The 19,801-nt window shown below is 37.3% G+C and overlaps 1 protein-coding gene across 3 annotated transcripts in view; it reads right to left on the reverse strand.

Moving 5' to 3' along the window:
* The window catches only part of EDIL3 (EGF like repeats and discoidin domains 3), a 428,938-nt gene that overhangs the window by 229,514 nt on the left and 179,623 nt on the right, over positions 1-19,801 (reverse strand). The window lies entirely within an intron of this gene.

Raw genomic sequence — 19,801 nt, forward strand, 5'->3', positions numbered from 1 at the left:
CACATGGGTCAAGTGGAGTGGATAGCTGGTTGCAATAGTTTTTTCGACTATCTGCGAGCTTGTGGTGGGGCATACTTCGGGAGAACTACAATTTTTGCCAATGTATAGGAAGTAGCTCATCGAAAGTTGCAAATATAGAGAAGAGACACTGAGAGTTATTTTTAAGCTTTGAGAAAGTAACTTCACCAGAGTGACTGGTACTGTGAGAGTCAATAGGATTGTGGTGCTCCACCTCCCTTGGAGAGAACCAGCTGCTGGCATGGTGGAGGTGTAGAGCTGGGCCAGTCCTGCCTGACCCTGGGACTCCTCTACTGCACATTCTTTACTCTGGGGTGCCCCTTTGGTATGGCTGAGATTTTTTCAACTGGCATAGCATCCAAGGCTTTTTCTTTGCAATATTCCTTCATTCCTTTTCTCCCTTCAGAGTTGACAGGCTTGTGTCACAGTCTGAAGGCTCATCCTACCTACTCTTGCTCTCTCCCGTTTGTCCATCACAGTTATTCCGCTCCCCCCACCCCACAATAAACCTTTTGCACGTCTAATTCTGTCTTATATTGTTAGCTGGCCTCTTGGAAGATGCTAATTGACTCAGGGCAGAATCCAGATAAGAGTTTGTGAAGAAAAGTTGAAGGAAGAAAAAGTTCTCCCTGGGAGATGAAGAAAGGCTAAGCAAAATATATAGTATTCTCTAATTTTGCCCTTTTTTATTTTAATTGGAGAGACTAGAACACACTTATGTGAAACAAAAATCGCTGAAGAGAAAGTTAAGATGCACATACTAGAAAAGGCAAGCAAGAGTAATTAAACCAAGTGTCTGACTCTGTATGTAGAGATAAATTCCTGAGTCTGGAGGAAGATAAGAAGAAAAGCGAGTGGTTTCAGCAGAGACTAGAAAGTAGGTGAAAGTGTTGGCACAAGAATGGTGATAACCAGAGTCAGCTGGGTGGGGGCAAAGCTATTAACTAAGGGGTCTCCAACCCCTGGGCCATGGACCAGTACTGGTCCGCAGCCTGTTAGGAACCAGGCCGCACAGCAGAAGATGAGGGGCAGGCGAGCGAGCGAAGCTTCATCCGCCGCTCCGCATTGCTCCCTATCGCTCCCCATAGCTCCCCATCGCTTGCATTACCACCTGAACCATCCACCCTCCCCACCCCTGCCCGTGGAAAAATTGTCTTCCATGAAACAGGTCCCTGGTGCCAAAAAGGTTGGGGAGTGCTGTATTAAAAGGTCGCAATAGTGAATGGCTACCCAAGTGTGGGTCAAAGCCATTTAATAACTTGATGAGAGAAAAGGAAATTCACCATCATCACAAAGTTGACAACAGAAAGCACTCAGAGTTTGGGCAACGCTATCCTGCAAGACTTCATAATTCTATCATCTCCTCCAGTAGCTGTTTGACAGTTTCTTCCAGTTTAAAATTTCATGAAATTCAATGGTTGTAGAATCTAATAAAGATATTTATGAAATAGGCAACAATGTGGCAACTCTGGTGTCTAGATCCTCAATTCTTGGTAGGGCTGACTTTCAAAGAGTGAAAAGAAATCAATGTACCTGTGATTTTTCTTCAGATATATTCATACCAATTAAAAACAATACATTTATTCAAGTAGGTAGTTTAGTGCTATGCAGTACTTGTCAATTAGACCAACTAACACCTGTCCTTGAGGTGGTATGTTGTAGATGTTTGAGACAGGAAGAAGGTGTTAACACCAGTGGTCATTTTTTTCCATCACGAAGAGATGCAAACCATGTTACAGAATCCCTCCGTCATTCTCTTCTTTCTCACTTTCTATTTCCTCCCTGCTCTCAAATTAATCAACATTAACGATGCCTGACAACTTACAAATTCCTTTCACATAAATAATCTCATTTATTCCTCCTAGCAACTAGATGACGTAGTTGTCCTTACCATTCTCTTTTACCTTTTTCAAAAACTTAAAGACAGAAAGATTAGATAATATTTCCCAAATGAACATCTACGAGTGATGCATTTAGGTCTCAAGCTAAAAATCTGATCCTAAAACCTACATTCTTTACAGAATCAACCAACTGGGGAGGAGTGAAATAAATAAAAGTGACATTAGAGGGTTGACTCATCAGTTCACTCAAAATAAGAAAATACATGACTTAGATTTTTTTATTAACTGATAACTGATAGCCATGCATATAATTGCCAAAAAGATATTAATAATTATAGCCTAAGAATTATATAATTTTGAACAAATAAGGAGCGTTTGAGATCACCTAATCCAATCTTTCAATTTTACAGATGAGGAAACAAGCCTAATAAGAATTCAGTGATTTCTCAAAAATAAAAACCAAAAACCTCAACTAATATGAGGAATGTTGAGTTTAAGGAATTCTCTCTAGTAGGAAAAAAGTTGTTAAAACCAAAAATGATTAAGCTATTTCTGACTCCTCAAGAGAGTGATATTATTTATATCAGAAAGAAAATAAATATTTTCCATGTTCCCTTCTACTTACAGAGCTGGGTGAGGGAGGGATAAAAAGCAAACAACTGAAATAGTAAGGCCTCTGCCAGTCCTTGGGAGCAGTTAAAGCTGTGATTATGAGGAAAGTGGTCAATGGAAGTCACTTGGAAGAACAAGGAGCAAATATGAGCCTGGAATAGATGACTCTGTTTACTCATGCTTCCTGCATCTCTGGAAAAGTAGAACTTGGCTAGAAGCTGAGGATGAGTTAGTGGCTCTGCCTTATAGAAGGAAGAACTTAGGAATGAATGGGGACAACCCAGGAGGGGAGACCCCACAAGCAGAGATGGAAGTAAATTTCAGGGAGCGAGGAGGGTCAAGCAGTATGCTGTGAGGCTGTAATACGGGAAGAAAAGTAGCTGGTAGGAAACTGTGATGTCTAAAATTCAGGTTTAAGTTGTTGGCACTGCTGCAATGTGACCTGTCTCTGCTGGACTATCCAAATCGACAGTCAGACCTGTGTGTGGTATTGGGGGAAATCAAGGGGAAAGAGCTGTGCTATTCATCTGGCTCCTCCTGGCAGAAGGGAAGAAGTGTTGCAGGACACGACGCCTGAGGGACTCAAGAATCCAGTGGATACAGGAACCTGAAGACCGAGCTGACAGAGGTATCTAGTCCTAGACACTCTAGATATTTCCTGAGGGCACAGGCAAAGTCTGCCCAGCAATCTTGGTGCAGCCTCTGAGATTCCTCAAAGATACGCACTAGAGAGTTGGAGCTCATTTTATTTATACCCTCAAAGACATCATGACCTCAGCTGACATCTGGGTTTCAGAAAAAGATTATCTGTTACAAAGGTTGTAGCTGCTGTTATTTTTCCTACTCTAAGAAGTTCAATGATTTTCATTTACAGGGCGAGGATGAGGTAAGGCAAATGGGGCAAGGATTTAACCTTTCTAGAGTGCTTTATACACTAAGCAACATGAAATACATAGTATTCTTTATGATGCTCTGTAAGAACATATCTTTGTTCTACAGGCAAGAAAACAGGTTTGAGCAGAGAGGTTAAGTAACATGTGTAACTGCAAAAGCCAAGATTTTCTTTAACACATTCTGCCCGACTACAAACCCAAGCCCTTTCCATTAAGCCACACTTCCTGCCCTGTTGAAGATCTGTAGATTAATATGTTAATCTTGACAGATGCCTACAGAATCAGCATGCACTCACTAAGCACATTCCTATAAATAATATAGGACTCCAAAGGCTTCCTAAGTGGAAATATTTCAGAGTATTTTCAGCAAATGGGTCAGTGTGTTAGATATTATGAATATAGAGAGGCTCTGCTATGCTAACAGTACTCCACTTCAGCTATGTTTGAAATCAACTGTCAAACGCATTTCCCCCTATTATTTTGCAATAATATATTTGGTATGTGTATACTGTTGCTTATACTGTGAAGATAAGAAGTTGACCCTGCCCAACATACAGATTTTTTTCTTTTTTGTCCCTAATAATTATACCATGAAACTGATGTTATATGCCTTGTATACATTCTTTTGGAGAACTCACGGTAGAGTGTTGAAATGACTGGTTACATGATACTTTTCTCCATTAGACTCTTAATTCTCTGCGGTAAGAGTCATGGTCAGCACACAGTAGGTTTCTGATAAATTTTTAATAAACAATGATATGGGACTAATGAGTGATAACCATATCTTTTGCAGGGACCCCATTAAAGCTTACAAGGTTTATAAGCTATACATATCTTTTGGCATTTCAACTGGTAATTAATTACAATACTTTCTGTAACTTTTCTAAACCTTTTAAGGTTCAAGTCCTTTAAATTCATAATTAGTTTCCAATATTTTTTGTCTCTAATGCGGTTTAAGCTCCTAGAGTATTACATTTGTAATATTATTATAACTGTAAATAACAGATCATTAGAATGTAAACTTTTGCCTAATGATTATACCTGTATCCTAATTCTTTGGCAAATATATGATCAAGAAAAATTTAACATCATATAATCTGATTAATAGTGTTTTAGTCTCCTAATTTAATAATTCCTGTATAAAGAAAGACATTCACTTAAAACATTAGCAAAAAGAAATAATGAGAAAACAACTTAGTACATATAGATAAGATAACAAATGTAGCCCAAGTTCTCAACTCACAAAATTTTCTTGGTAGCCAAAAAATTTTATGTTTGATGTTAAATAATGACAATTAAAATATGTATCAAGAGTTTCCAGGTTTCTTTCCCCAGATGATAAGTGAGCTGGTCATCTGAGAATTAGACAGCCTAGGAAACTCTTGTGTTTTTAAGTTTTCCCCCGCATCCAATAATCTTCTCTATTTTGATACTGAAAGTAAGTAGGTATTATTTTAAGGTCTTGGCACACTGAAAAATAATAACGATCACCTATAGCATATACCATTGCTTGTACTGTGAGAATAAGAAAGAAACTGACCCTGACCTTGCTCAACATAGAGGTGTTGTTAATTTGTTTTTTCCAGTTAAGCTTAAATAACATCTATTCATTAGGCATCTATTATGTGCTGAGTTCTGCTAGTAATTTGTGATAAATGTTTTGAATGGAATTGTCAGCAGCTGGATGAGGACGCTAACAACAACAAAAAATACTTAGTGATCCAGTTTATGTATCTCATTTTTTAAACGTAATTTTAATGGCTATCTTTCACTGCAAATATACTATACTCAGTATTAACATTTTTTAATTTATGTAATGGTTTCTCAAAATTTAATTCTAGAATTTCCTTAGTGATAATCATATTAACAAACGTTTGTTATATGGCCACATTCTTAACTTTTGCTGCCAAAACTTTGGAATATTTAGGACACCTCATATATATTTTTTGTAACACGTCAGTGCTAATCTATAACTTATACATCGCTTTGAAAACAATTTAAAAGCAGAGCAAAATTTGAAATCCAAGTAGTGTTACTGAACCACTCAGAGCTTGTAAAAATGAGGGCCATCTCAATTCATTTCCATTTCAAAAGTCTGCTTCTTTTTGTATTACAGGTGTACAGAAGAAGTATACACAATGGTGGTTATGAGCTTCAGATCTGATTAGTATTCATAGAAGTCGAAATTATCTGATTAGACAACACTTGGTAATGTCATTCTTTTTTTTTTTTTTTTTTTTTTTGTGGTACGCGGGCCTCTCACCGTTGTGGCCCCTGCCGTTGTGGAGCACTGGCTCTGGACGCGCAGGCTCAGTGGCCATGGCTCACGGGCCCAGCCGCTCCACGGCATGTGGGATCTTTCCGGACCGGGGCACGAACCTGCGTCCCCTGCATTGGCAGGCGGACTCTCAACCACTGCGCCACCAGGGAAGCCCGGTAATGTCATTCTTAATGAAGGTATAAGCGGACTTGCAAGATACCAGAGGCTTCAGGGAGTTTTAAAATCGATAACGCTGTAATACTTTTGTAGGTAATCTTTAAGTAGCTCCTAACACAATGGGGGCAGCATATGATCAATATTCATGAACAATTGAAGTCAACAGCATGCTTTTCAGGCATTTTTATGCAATTTCATATAAATATGTCAACAAGATTAATTGCTCATAAAAGCAATAGATCTGTATATGGTTTGCTGCTTTTCTGCATCTACCTTCTCACAATTCCAACAGCAGAGAGTTGAAGTGATTTCTATATGTGTAACATGGTTAGCTTTTCACACATTTAGAGACTATGCCCCACATCATGAATTCCTCATGGTGTGTAAGCAGATTATTAGAAAGTAAATAGGTTAACACTGTCCTGTGACAATGTGTACACAGACCTGGTCAATTTTACAAATTACACTCTCAAAACATTGGCACTTAGATATTAAAAATAAATGTACATTTTAGATTACGTAATAAGGAAATGCCAGTAAGACTATTGCAAGAGCTTAGTTTCACTAGTTGTTTTAGTAATGCAAGCAAATAGGAAGAGTTATGACCCAAAAGTTCACTCCAAACTCTCGTCTTAAAAACACGTTAAAATTCTATCATAGTGTTGCTTTTATATTTAATAAGGTTTGAACATTTTGGCAGTTGCCATTTTGAGCCATTGCCACTCTATTTTAAACTAGTTGAAAAAGAAGGAGTTATTCTGGGAATGTTTACATGATTGAAGCTTTCATTCCATTTTTAACACTAGTTGATCCTCTTCCTCTTTTCTACTCCTCCTTTTTAAACGTAAATTGTAAATTCAGCCATTTGAGGAAAAAACTCTCAATATTTTCTGGGTATTTTGTATATGTATAGAGAGGTAAACTATAAATAAACCTAAAACACTCCATTTAAGGGGAGAATCAGCAAATTTAACAAATTGTTCCTTAAATATAAAATACTTGAATACATTATGAAAATTGAAATCTGAGGCTAAAGAGAGATTTTTTTTTAATACCTATTGAAAAACTTTCTCCTCGAGAATTAATGCTGGACTCTCTTCATATATAACTGTCTAGAGGAAGGCACTGAGATGACTAGTGGCTACAAAGGTGTTTAGGGTTCCTGTGTTAGTTTCCCAGGGCTGCTTTAACAAATTGCCACAAACCTGGTGGCTTCAAACAATAGAAATTTATTCGCTCACAGTTCTGTAGGCTAGAAGTCTGAAATCAAGGTGTGTCGGCAGGGCCATACTCCCTCTGAAGATGCTAGGGCAAAACCCTTCCTCATCTCTTCCAGCTTCTGGTGGCTCTTGGCGCTCCTTGGATTGTAGCAGCATAACTCCAATCCTTGCCTCCATCCGCACATGCCTTCTTTCCTGTGTTTCTCTGTGTTCTCTTCTCTTCTTATAAGTATACCAGTCATTGGATTCAGGGCCCACCATAGTCCAGAATAATTTCATCTCAAGATCCTTAATTACTTATATCTGCAAAGCCCTTGTGATGGGCTGAATTATGTTACCCCCAAATTCATATGTTGAAGCCCTAACCTCTAGTATCTCAAAATGTGACTGTATTTGGAGATACAGACTTTAAAGAGGCAATTAAGGTGACAGGAGGCCATAATATGGTCCCTAACCCAATCCAATCTCCCTTATAAGAAGAGAAAATTTGGACACACAAAAGAGATATCAGCGATGTTCCAATACCAGAGGAAAGGCCATGTGAGGACAAAGTAAGAGGGTAGCTATGGACAACCCAAGGAGAAAGGCCTCAGGAGAAACCAAACCTGCTGACACCTTGATCTTGCACTATGAGAACTGTGAGGAAATGCATTCTATTGTTTAAGCTACCCAGGCTGTGGTATTTTGTTTTGGCAGTCCCAGCAAACTAATACAGACCCTATTTCCAAATAAGGTCACATTCTGAGATTCCTGGTAGACAGGAATTTTGGACAGGTACTCTTCAATCCACTGTAGTCCCTAAGTAGTTGTTTCTTGTATCAATGAAGCTGACTAAGGAAACCAGAGCCCTTGTCTATTCTTAGAGTTGGCTGACAAAGCACTCATATTTATCAACAATTAACACCTTAGCTAAAACTAATTTCACTTGGCTCTCATCACACAGAGTGGTAAAAAATTTGATGATTTTGGAGATCAGGAGAGCAGTTAAGTTTGGAGCAGTGCCCAGGAAGAGTGCAGAAGTGGCTATTTAGGTGCCATCAAGGAGGACCTGTCACTGCACGATTGAAGAAAATACTGAAGAAAGAATTAAGATTTCTTGGGGTTGATCTTTAGCCATTTACTCTAGTTTAGAGTTGGGCTTACCAATGGTAGTACGTTTTTTATATAGTCAGCCAACACTCTGAGGAAAGCCATTATACACATTATTTCTATAAACACATGTAATCATTTGAGTGACAATAGTTGATATGTCCTCTTTTCCCAATAAATAGATATCTTATTAAATATTAGTATGACTTTTAAAAATTATTAACAAAATATAGCAAGAGGAGCTATCATTTACAAAGTGATAACTATTACTATAGCTCCATCTTACATTTCTTCCTCTGTCCATTCATCCTGCACTGATGCCAAAATAAGCTTCCTAAACCACCACGTCAGCTCAGAATGTTTTATTACTCAAACAGAAATCTGTCTCATTAGTCTGTAGTCACAATGCATATACATTTTTTTAGTCCTTCAAAACATGCTGCCTGTTTTGGGACATCTTTTACCTAACCAATAATATTTGCTTCGTGATTGATTATGTGATATAATCATTAACAGAACAATATGTACTGAACACAAGACAAAAGATAATGTTGCCCTTTGATTTCCTTTCTAAAATAAAGGACGCTAATTCTATAGAAGCCTTTTATAAACTACTGAATGCTGTATAAAATTAAGTAATTATTACTGTTGAAGCTAGTAACAGAAGACCCAAGTGCACCTTGAAATCTTGGGTCAATAGAATAAACATTTCTAAAATCTACAGGAAACATGGATATCTAAAGTATGGACCATCATGATAATCAATGTCATGTTTTCCTTTTTTTCAGATAACCACTAGAGTAAGAGAAGGGATTTCCTTGTGAAAATTCCTATGAAACTTTAGAAACCATAAATGCAATCCAATCTAATTGAAAAAATGGGCATTCAATAATTTTTGATTAATCTAGGGGGGAAAAGTCTCTTTCTGCTTCCAGTGATTGTAATAAGCCAGCTCTGGTTATTGCCAATAAATCATAAGAATTTCTCTCTAATTCCTTAAAAAGCCCTTTAAAATCAGGGAGCTGTTTCCAAACAGAACTCAGCAAATCACCTGTTTGAAAAGTACATCTGTCAGAACTCACATTGCATGCAATGCAAAATACAATTCGAGCTCCAGAATACACATCAGCAGGTGGTGCAAAGTGGTAAGATACCATTCAAGTTTGCCATTAGCTACCTTGGTTTGTTTCCTCTTCTACATGTCAGTAGGATGGGACATGGAGTAAAGACAGAGGAGAGACCAATGTGTTTCTGTTATAAGCAAATATCTGAGCCCAGGTTTCAGGAGCATCAAGCAATCTCACTGTTTCAAACGGTGTCTCTAAGCAGCTACAAAATTTCCATGTTCTTCATCAATCTTCCTCTGACAGCTCATCTTTTTCAGGCTTCTACTGAACTTACCGCCTGTACTGCATGATTAGCATCTCACTGTATACTGCTTCCTTCTCTAATTATTTTATGGGTCTCTTTTGTCTCCCTGACGAGATTATAAACACTCATGCACAGGAACCCCTACTCCTTGTATTTTTTTTAATCCCCATATATGCTGATAAAGTGCTAGATACTCTGATGTTGCTTCATAAATATATGATGATTGACTGAAAATTAGTATTAATTTTAGGAATAACAGCATATAATCTAAACTACTTTTCATAGTCTATAACAAAAACCTAAAGTTTAGAGGTTGGTTGCATTTTCATCTGTAGCCCTTTCTCATCCACACCTAGCAGGTTGCAACAATCCAATTTTAAGCCTGGAGCCAAGCTCAATTTTGTTTGCTGAAGGCTGTGGCAATTTGTAAAATATCAGATTGTGGATAATCTTTTGATTACAAATAGGTATTAAAAGTAGGTGCACTCTTTCCCCAAAACTACAGCTCTTTCTTTTGAAATTTAGCAAAGTGGCTTTGATTTTGAAGGCAATGACAGGAGGAGGGGGAAAGGATTTCTGTTTTTACTTTTGGAATCTGCCCCCTGTGACTGCCATCTTAACCATGAGGCAGTGAGATCCCTGTAGCTCAGGGATCCAGCTACACTCAGATGGGAAGAACATCTACCCAGACTGCACAGATGAGAATACTGAAGCACAGCTGGACAGGCAAGTTACTGTTTGGACAGAGGCCTTAGGTCTCGCATGTGGCTTCTTTGTGGCAGACTTGAGAAGGCATGAAACGAAGCAGGCATGGATTCCGGCCAGCTGGCCATCTGTTCCTTCACCCACTGTGATAATTTGGTCTTGTAGAATTTTGTTAAGTGAGCATTAAGTAATGACCATGTCAAACAGAGTGTGTAATGAATGCTTCTTAATCACTGGATAAAAGCTTAGGGGATGCTTGCCCAAACACAGAAAAGGTCACCAACACAAATGAAGAATTAAAAACAAGAGAGCAATGAGATAGATGCAGAACAGCAATAATTAACTTATTTTCCATTTTCACTTTTAATCATATTGAATCCATGTCAAATGGAAGATAGGGGTCTCATAGGGAAGCTAGGTAATAGCATCATAGTTCCTACTATCCCGCTATGCATGTATCAAACTCAGGAAGAATTTTACAATAAAGAAAACAGGGCTTCCCACCAGTGGTTGAGAGTCTGCCTGCCGATGCAGGGGACACGGGTTCGTGCCCCGGTCCGGGGAGATCCCACATGCTGCGGAGCGGCTGGGCCTGTGAGCCATGGCCACTGAGCCTGTGCGTCCGGAGCCTGTGCTCCGCAACGGGAGAGGCCACAACAGTGAGAGGCCCGTGTACCGCATGCATGCATGCATGCATAAATAAATAAAGAAAATGAAGAAAACACACGAGGGGATTTATCATCTTGACCTGAGTTGAAAGCACTATGGTTTTAGTCATTAACACCAAACTTTTCCAAATAATTCTCCAGAATAAGACCAAGTAGTCACTGATTGGAAAAATACTTTCTGTATTGTTTGTTTTTTAAAGATCAATTGAAATATCCTATTCTGAGAAAGCACCTTTTTGCAAAGTCATAAAACTTTTTAATTCTCCCAATGGAATGATGTACTAGATAAACTGTATTATTGGGACAGTCTCCTACTGCCTGGAATTCTGAAGTCCATACGTTTAGACTAATCTTGGATAGTCAGTGTTAACTCCACTGTTTATAAAAATGAACCAAAATGCTTTACCTGATTAAGTTACCATCTTATCACCTAAAGAAGATAATATCTATTCCTAATATTCTGCTTATATGGTTCCCCAGCTCAGAATGCCTTTCTTCACCTTACTGTCTCTTTAAAATCTTTCCTTCCTTCCAAGACCTCCCCAAGTTTCATAACCTCCATTAATTTTTCCCTATCATTTATTCTTATTCTCTTCAACAATTTTTTTTCTGTTACTCTCTATTATAGTCATTGTTTCATTCATTCCTTCATTCATCCTTTCATTCACAGAATTATTCAGTTCATATTTAGAGCTCATACTGTGTTCCAGACACAGTGCTAGGTACTAGGGTTATAATGGTGAGCAAAACAGATACTCTTTCTGCTCTCATATAACTTCAATCAAGTGGAAGAACTGACACCAAACAAAAAAATCACATTAAAAAATGTAATTTTTTAATGAGTCATGAAGGAAAGGTATACAGTATCCTGAGAACCTATTAATAGCAGGTTTCCCGAGGAAGTTACACATAAGCTAGGAACGAAAATCCAAGTAAGAGCTAAAGTAAGGAAGGAGATGAGTTTCCCATTCACAGGTCTGTGGAAGGGTCTTCAAGGAGTCCAGTATAGCTGGAGTAGACAGAGCAAAGACAGAGATAGATAGGGACCAGATCAGGCAGACTGTCAAACACCATGTTAAAAAAAAAAAAAAAAAGAAAGAGAAAGGGCTTTATGGGGATACACTGACATATTTAAGCAATAGGATAATATGATTGGAATTTCAATTTTAAAGATAATCTGTGTGCTATATGGACAATACTTTGGAAAGTATCAGCACAGATGAAGGCAGACCAGTTAGGAGTCTTCACTCTAGTCCTGGTGAAGCATGATGGGAAGCCTGGATTAGAGTGGTGGGCTGGGGGATATGGAAGGAAATAGACAGATTTGAGAAAGAAGGGTCAAGGATGACTTTTGTGTTTCTAGATTTCACATCTCAATGGTGCGTGCCATTCTCTAAGACAGAAGTACTGGAAGAGGGTCTAGATTGGAAGGGAAGATCATGAGTCAACTTTTGGATCTGTTACTCAACAGGAGGTATCAAGAAGGCAGAAAAGAGTATGGCCTAGAGATATAAATGTTAGTGTCCCCAGTATAGGTGGAAATTAATGGGTATGGATATAGTCACCTATGGAAAGACTAGAGATAATATGGAGAATCGAGGACCAAGACTCAAGATATGCCATGACTTAATGGCTGGATAGAAAATGCAATGTTCAGAGAAAGCAACTGGAGAGGTAGGAAAAATATTAGCAGGAAATCAAGTGAAATGATTATGGCACTTAACATATTGCTTTACATTATTAATAAACTATTAACATGTATACATTTTATAATTCTGAGTAGATGTTAAGGTTCCAAAAACATGAGATTTCTGTTTTACACTTCTTTTATAACCCACTCCGTGTTTTATATACCATTTAGCACACAACAAATCCTTGCTGGATGGATGAAAAATGTTCACAACTCTATGGACTGAATATACTGGCAAAGTATGTTAGGGATTTAAGTGACATTATTCTATACCAAGAGGACATTCTAGTCAATCCTTTTGCTTATCTAGGGAGTCATTTCATATAACTACAGGAAAAGTCAAGTTGGATAAACTGCCAATACTTTTTGTTGCTTCCAAAATAAGGCTTATTTGGTCTATAGGAGTAAAAAATTTTTTAGCAATCTCAATTCCTTTTAGAATCCACAAGAGGAAAAGAAAAAACATGGAGAACTAAAAGAGTGATATGAAAGTGAAGAAAGGCAGGAAAAATACATGTTAGAAAATATACATGTTTTCCGATTTACCTAAAGGCCTTTGGCTGTTTTTGATTTTCCATGATCTCTCTGGCACTACTCTCAGTGTTGTACTGTCATTTCACTAACCTTAGAAATCCTTTTGTTTAACTACACTTCTAAAACTGGTTCCCATAAGATCATTCTGACAAGAGAACCCAGTTAATACTGCCATAGTATTAGGTTGAGAAAAACCTCTATAAAGATTTGCCCATAGGCATACAGACTGAAGTAAGTAAGAAAGAGAAAAACAAATACCGTATGCTAACACATATATATGGAATTAAAAAAAAAAAAGGTTCTGATGAACCTAGGGGCAGGGCAGGAATAAAGACACAGACGTAGAGAATGGACTTGAGGACACAGGGAGGGAGAAGGGTAAGCTGGGACAAAGTGAGAGAGTGGCATGGACATATGTACACTACCAAATGTAAAATAGATAGCTAGTGGGAAGCAGCCACATAGCAGAGGGAGATCAGCTCAGTGTTTTGTGACCACATAGAGGGGTGGGATAGGGAGGGTGCGAAGGAGACACAAGAAGGAGGGGATATGGGGATATATGTATACATACAGCTGATTCACTTTGTTATACAGCAGCAACTAATACAACATTGTAAAGCAATTATACTCTAATAAAGATATTAAAAAAAATGATTTGCCTATAGGGATAAGCACTGTATGTAAAAAAAAAAAAAGAAAGCCATTTGAAAATAATAACATCACACTTTATGTAAAGTTCTTGTCTGTTTGCTTCCTAGTAGATATGAAAATGTAACAGGCAGTTAAATATTTGAGAACTCTGGAAATCCACTTAAAAATGTGTATAACAATTTACTATCATTGCAAACCCAATTAAAAATGTTGAGCTATTAAACACAATTCACTTTCTAACCCATGAGCAAAAGTATTAAATGTATGCAGTACAGATCTGCATTATTATAAAAATCTTTATTTCCACTTTTCCATCATTATGCATTTAAATTTGTAAATTCCATGTTACATTAATCACATGAACATAAATAGGCAACTTTTAGATAGAGAGCTATGGCAATCACTGTATTCCCTATAAAAGAAATCATTCCTGCTGATAATTTTGTGGTGAATTTTGTTAAAATCTGACTGTAGTTCATAAAATGGTAAGGTTTCCTTCACAAAAGTTATTAGATGTTTAAGCCCTTCTCAGCTTTATCAAAATAATAAAAAAATAAATACTACACTTTAATAGCACCGTCTTTGGACTCTGACATTGTACTCAATACTACATAGAATATCGCCATACAACCATTAAAAGAAGTAGCAATAACCCATGTTTGACTGCACTGTGATTTAATATTTATAGTGTTTTCATGATCCAAATAAAGTATGCTGATTAAAATGACCATGATGTCACCATGTGGATAGAAAAAGAAGCTGAGGTTCACATCTTCAGTATAAAATGCCTCAGGTTATTTCTGCCTGTTGCACTTTCTTATTTCCAACACAATTTCTGTTAGATGAAATATCATAGTGAAGAGAAATTATATGCAGTAGTCAATAAATGAATTAGTCAATGAATGAATACCTTAAATAATTAATTCAAGAAGTTATTACCAACATGCTATTTAAATATAGTAGTTCTGAAATTTAAATACATTAGGTCATTCTTTAAGGTCAGCATATCAAATATAAAAGATTTTCAGAGCAACCAATAATTTACTAGAAGTGACAAGAACGTGTAGCTGCTACTTGGTCAATGTGGTATGGCTTTTAGTGTAATTTTTCCTGCAAAAAGCCTTTTAAAATAATTTAGGAGTCTGATTGAAGTAGGTAACAAACAATGAAGAGATTCATGATTGTTTATTTAGTGCTTCAAAAAAATCAGTTGTCAATGTACAGACATGGTAATTTCCAAAGAAGCAGCTAAGCAATGTCTTCACATCATTGTACAAGATACTATGGAACTTTGATAGGAAACACATGCTGAATTCTAATGAAGATTGGCAAGCAGCAAAAATGTCTCTAATTTGAGCCACATTGTTCAAGATTAAATACGTTTTAGATGTGGACTCAGGCTCACCCTCATAACTGTAGTAGGAATGTTATTACACTGTTTTAATATTTTTCTGAATAAAATAATTTTGACCATGCTTTATGTCCTTGAACTTGAGATGGGGGCTCCAAATTTTCCTTGATCTATGTGCTAGAGGGGAACCTGAAATCTTGAGACTATCAACTCTTTACACAGAAGCTACCCTAGTGCACCTCTGGGCTAAAAAGTGCAGTCTTTGATTCAGACACTTGTGCTCATCAGGCCTCTCAACTTCGCTAAGAGGAGGTCCTTCTGAATTCTGCCTATGTTGCCCCTTGGAGCATAAAAGGTGTATATGCCTTTACCCTGCATCCAGCTCATTAGGAAATGCTACTGGTTCTATCTTCAAGTTATCACTGAGTGGCTATAAAGCCAGGGAACACAGATAAATACTCATAACAAATGATATATTGATATTACAGTACAAAACAATGAAATAATTTGTGTCTATACGGCCCCTGTTGCTGTATTGAACAGGCCAGTCAGGCTTCCACTTCAGGAACTTTGCACCGGCTCTTCCCTCAACCTAAGAAATTCTTTTGCTAACTCCTTCACCTCTATCAAACCTTTGCTCAAAATGATGTTACCTGTTTTCTACTCAAAATTGCAAACAGTACCTTTACCCCCAATATTCCTATTTCTCCCTTACTGTGATCTAGTTTTCTCAAAAGCATTTACCACCTTCTAATATAACCTATTTATTTTTATTTATCTATCTCCCTATCTATCTATCTCCCTATCTATCTATCAACTATCTTTTTGGTTTTTGCTTATTGTCAGAAAGCCCCCTTGCTAAAATATAATCTCCATGAAGACACAGAACTTTGTTTTCTTCACTTATATAACTCAAGTATCTGTCAATGATATACTCAGAATATTTTTGCTGACTGAATATTGCATTTAAGTGGCTAAGTTTTCCAAGTTTTCATCAGGAAACAATAGTAAACTTATTAAATACTGATCAAGGCTGGATTTAGCCCTGCATTATGCCAAAAAGGCCATTATCCATGTACATGGAATCATTCTGACAAACAAAAAAGTGCTTTTATAGGATTATTTTTGCTGTAATCCCACTGACCTACATAAAAACCAAACAAAATGAACAAATGAAAAAAACTTTAGGGAAAAAAGAAAAAACCCACCCTGCTTAATTTACTGTGAGGATTCATGTTATCCAGGATCCAAGGAGCATCTCTGAACCTAAGACCAATAATAGTTTTCTTTTTCATGAGTGAGAAATCTAGTTTATTCTTATGAACAATTTAAATTTATAACATCATTCAGTCATCAGAAACTTATTAGGCAGCTGCCATGTGCCAGACACTGGGTATAATGAACAATATCAAAAACAGCCAATGACTACAAGAATCCTGTATGCCAAAGAAGATTACAGACAAGTAACTAGAAAACTTCAATATAATGAATTAGGTGCTAATGTATGGCAAGTACAGAAAGCTCTGGGAGAATGTAGGGGGAATACCTAATTCAATATCGGAAACTCAGTATGATATCTTATAATAATGAACATTTAAAGCTGAGATCCACAGGATGAATAGGAATAGGCTGCTAAGGAAGGTAGGTTATAGCCCTCCAGGCAGAGAAGGGCTTTATCATGCATGAATACTCAAAGTAAAAAAAAAAAAAAAAAGCATGACTAATTTGTAGAACTGAAATAAATACAGTGTCATTAGAGCCTGAAGTGCAAGAGGGAAACTGGTAGGAGAAAAAGTCAGATGGATTAGCAGAGCCTAATTATGACAAACCTCACAAGTCAAATAAGGGATTTAGACTTTATCCTGAAGATAATGGGAAGTTAAGAGTCTTAAGCAAAGAATGACTAATCAGATGCACACAAACTGAATGTGTAGGATTAGCTACTTGATGGCTTTACCAAGGGATGATTTCTATTTCCTCTACAAACTGTATGTCTGCCTCAATAGTAGAAAAGATACAACCTGCAGCCACTATGGAAAATAGTATGGAGGTTCCTCAAAAAACTAAAAATAGAGTTGCTATATGATCCAGCAATTCCACTCCTGGGCATATACCCAGACAAAACTATAAATTTAAAAAGATACATGCACCTCTAACTTCATAGCAGCACTATTCACAATTGCCAAGACATGGAAACAACCTAAACGTCTATTAACAGATGAATGGATAAAGTGGATGCAGTATATACATATATATATATATATATATATATATATATATATATATATATATACACATACATACATACACATACACACTATAGAATATTACTCGGCATTAAAAAGAATGAAATAATGCCATTTGCAGCAACATGAATGCACCTAGAGATTATCATACTAAGAGAAGTAAGTCAGAAAAAGAAAGGCAAATACCATATGTTAACACTTATATGCAGAATCTAAAATATAATACAAATGAACATATCTATGAAAGAGAAACAGACTCACAGACATAGAGAACAGACTTGTGGTTGCCAATGGGGATGGGGGTGGCGGAGGGAAGTATTGAGAGTTTCGGATTAGCAAATGCAAACTATTATATATAGGATGGATAAACAACAAGATTCTACTGTATAGCACAGGGAATTATATTCAATATCCTGGGATAAACCATAATAAAAAAGAATATGATAACTGAGTCACTGTACAGCAGAAATTAACACAACATTGTAAATCAACTATCCTTCAAAAATTTTTTTTAAAAAGATAGTGGGAGGTAGTGTGATAGGAAACATAGCAGAAGACTTTTAAATAGCAACTTGTGGGGCTTAGGAGGTATCTGAGGAGGCAATCAGAGGATCTGTAGGTAGTACTGATGTTCAGTTGATGCTGAAGACTAGGAAACTGTAATGGCACCATTCTCTGCATGACATGACATTTCTTCTGCTGAGAGAGAAGAGAAGGATGATGATACCCTTAATCCAAAGTTAGGAGCTTTCTAGTTGTATGCGGCTCAGGAATGGCAAGGCAAAGGAAATGAAAATGCGTGCAAGAGAGTGTTTTTGATGATGGAGCTTGTGGTCTTTACTAGTAAAAGGAGGGTGATCAGGCTCTAAGGAGATGAAAGAGAAGGCTGGAGTAACACAGGGATTGGAGGTTGGAGATCAAAGAAAAGGTGTAGTTTAAGAACTAAATTAGTTCTGGATCTGAAAAAAAACAGGTAGTACTGAGTTAAGTCACATCATAAAGGCATATGCACATTTTGAATATACGTTTACAAAATGTTAGAGACCTGTTAAAGATTACCAACATACTGAGCCATTCTTGACTTGATCAGAACGAGTAAAAGAGAATTAGCACGAAAGTAACATTCTATGTAACACTGTGTCATTCAGGGTTATTAATGTCTTGTTTGCCCACCAAGCTCATCCAATGACAACCAGCAGTAAGTACCATACTTTTGGAAACATTGTGTTAAGACAAAGGACATTTCTGGGAAGATGCCCAGCATGTCATGGAATTTGTGTGCCGTGGAATGGGGCTATTCAATTTCCAGAACAAGGTGAGCAGCAGAAATTTGGATGTGACCAGAGTAAGCAGAGCTGTATGAGAACATGGACTAGTGAAAATCACTAACCAGAAGGCTTCCAGTTTTAGGAGTCACCAAGACATTACGGTTTCTGAGATGGAATGAGATTGCCTGGTTGTAAGATTTCCAGACTGATTAATTCCCAATAGGATCCCTACTTGCTGGAGAGACTCAGACCTCTGTGTAAAGAGCAAATTGCAACTTGGATTGATTTTGCTTCTGAAGAAGTCTCTGTTCAGTGGGTAGTGATGAGATAGACTAATGTGTTAGGATCTTTTATCTGTTGAAAACAAATAAAGTTAAGGAAGACGTTTAGAGCCAAATTCATAGCTCACCTCTATCCTACATGTCTATGCCAAGAATGTGCAACCCCTTTAGACACAGACCTCACCCCAACTTCATCTTAATTTGACTGCTTTAATTTTTTTTCCTTTATCACATGTAGCCAGAAGAACAATCATCCTCACTCTTTCTAACCAGTTTTGGAAAGATGGAAAATCCTTATACTACATATATTGAAAGTTCAAACATCACAAAAAAGGAAGACAATAGGCCCCAAAGGGTGATCCAGCCCAAAATGAACACCTCTTAGGTAAGTAGGGTGTTTTGCCTGGCAATACTTTCTAATGAACTTGTTCTCTTATACTTAAATAGGTCTTTGCCATTACCTGGAAGCATGAGATTTGCAATGGGAGAATTGAACAAGGCGACAGATTTCACAGCAAGAGGGAGGTTATTTTCTTTTTCTCTTTTTTTTTGGTTGTTGCTGTTGTGTCCTTTTTATTACTTCCAGGGAGCCTCAAATCTCCAGTAAAACTTTTGCAATGGGAAGCTTTTCTGTTGGTGGGATTGAAGAGGCTTTAGTGGTGCACAGTAAAAGGAAATGCTAGCTTCCTCCTATCATACCTCAGCTCAACTGAGGGCTCCATTAGCAGCAGCATATGGAGGAGCCCTGGAAACTTATCCTGTGACCAACTACGAAGTGAGCAAGGGCTGATAGCCAAGCTCAGAGCAACTAAAGCAAATAGTACCTAATGACTGAGGAAAACAAGCCCTTCCCAAGTCTATAGATTTGGGATTTCTAATAGTATATTGGTACAATTCCCCAAGAAGCTTCAAAACGTAGGGGAATG

Source organism: Mesoplodon bidens, assembly GCF_964165515.1.
Source record: "Mesoplodon bidens genome assembly, chromosome: 4".
NCBI classification, from domain to species: domain Eukaryota; kingdom Metazoa; phylum Chordata; class Mammalia; order Artiodactyla; family Ziphiidae; genus Mesoplodon; species Mesoplodon bidens.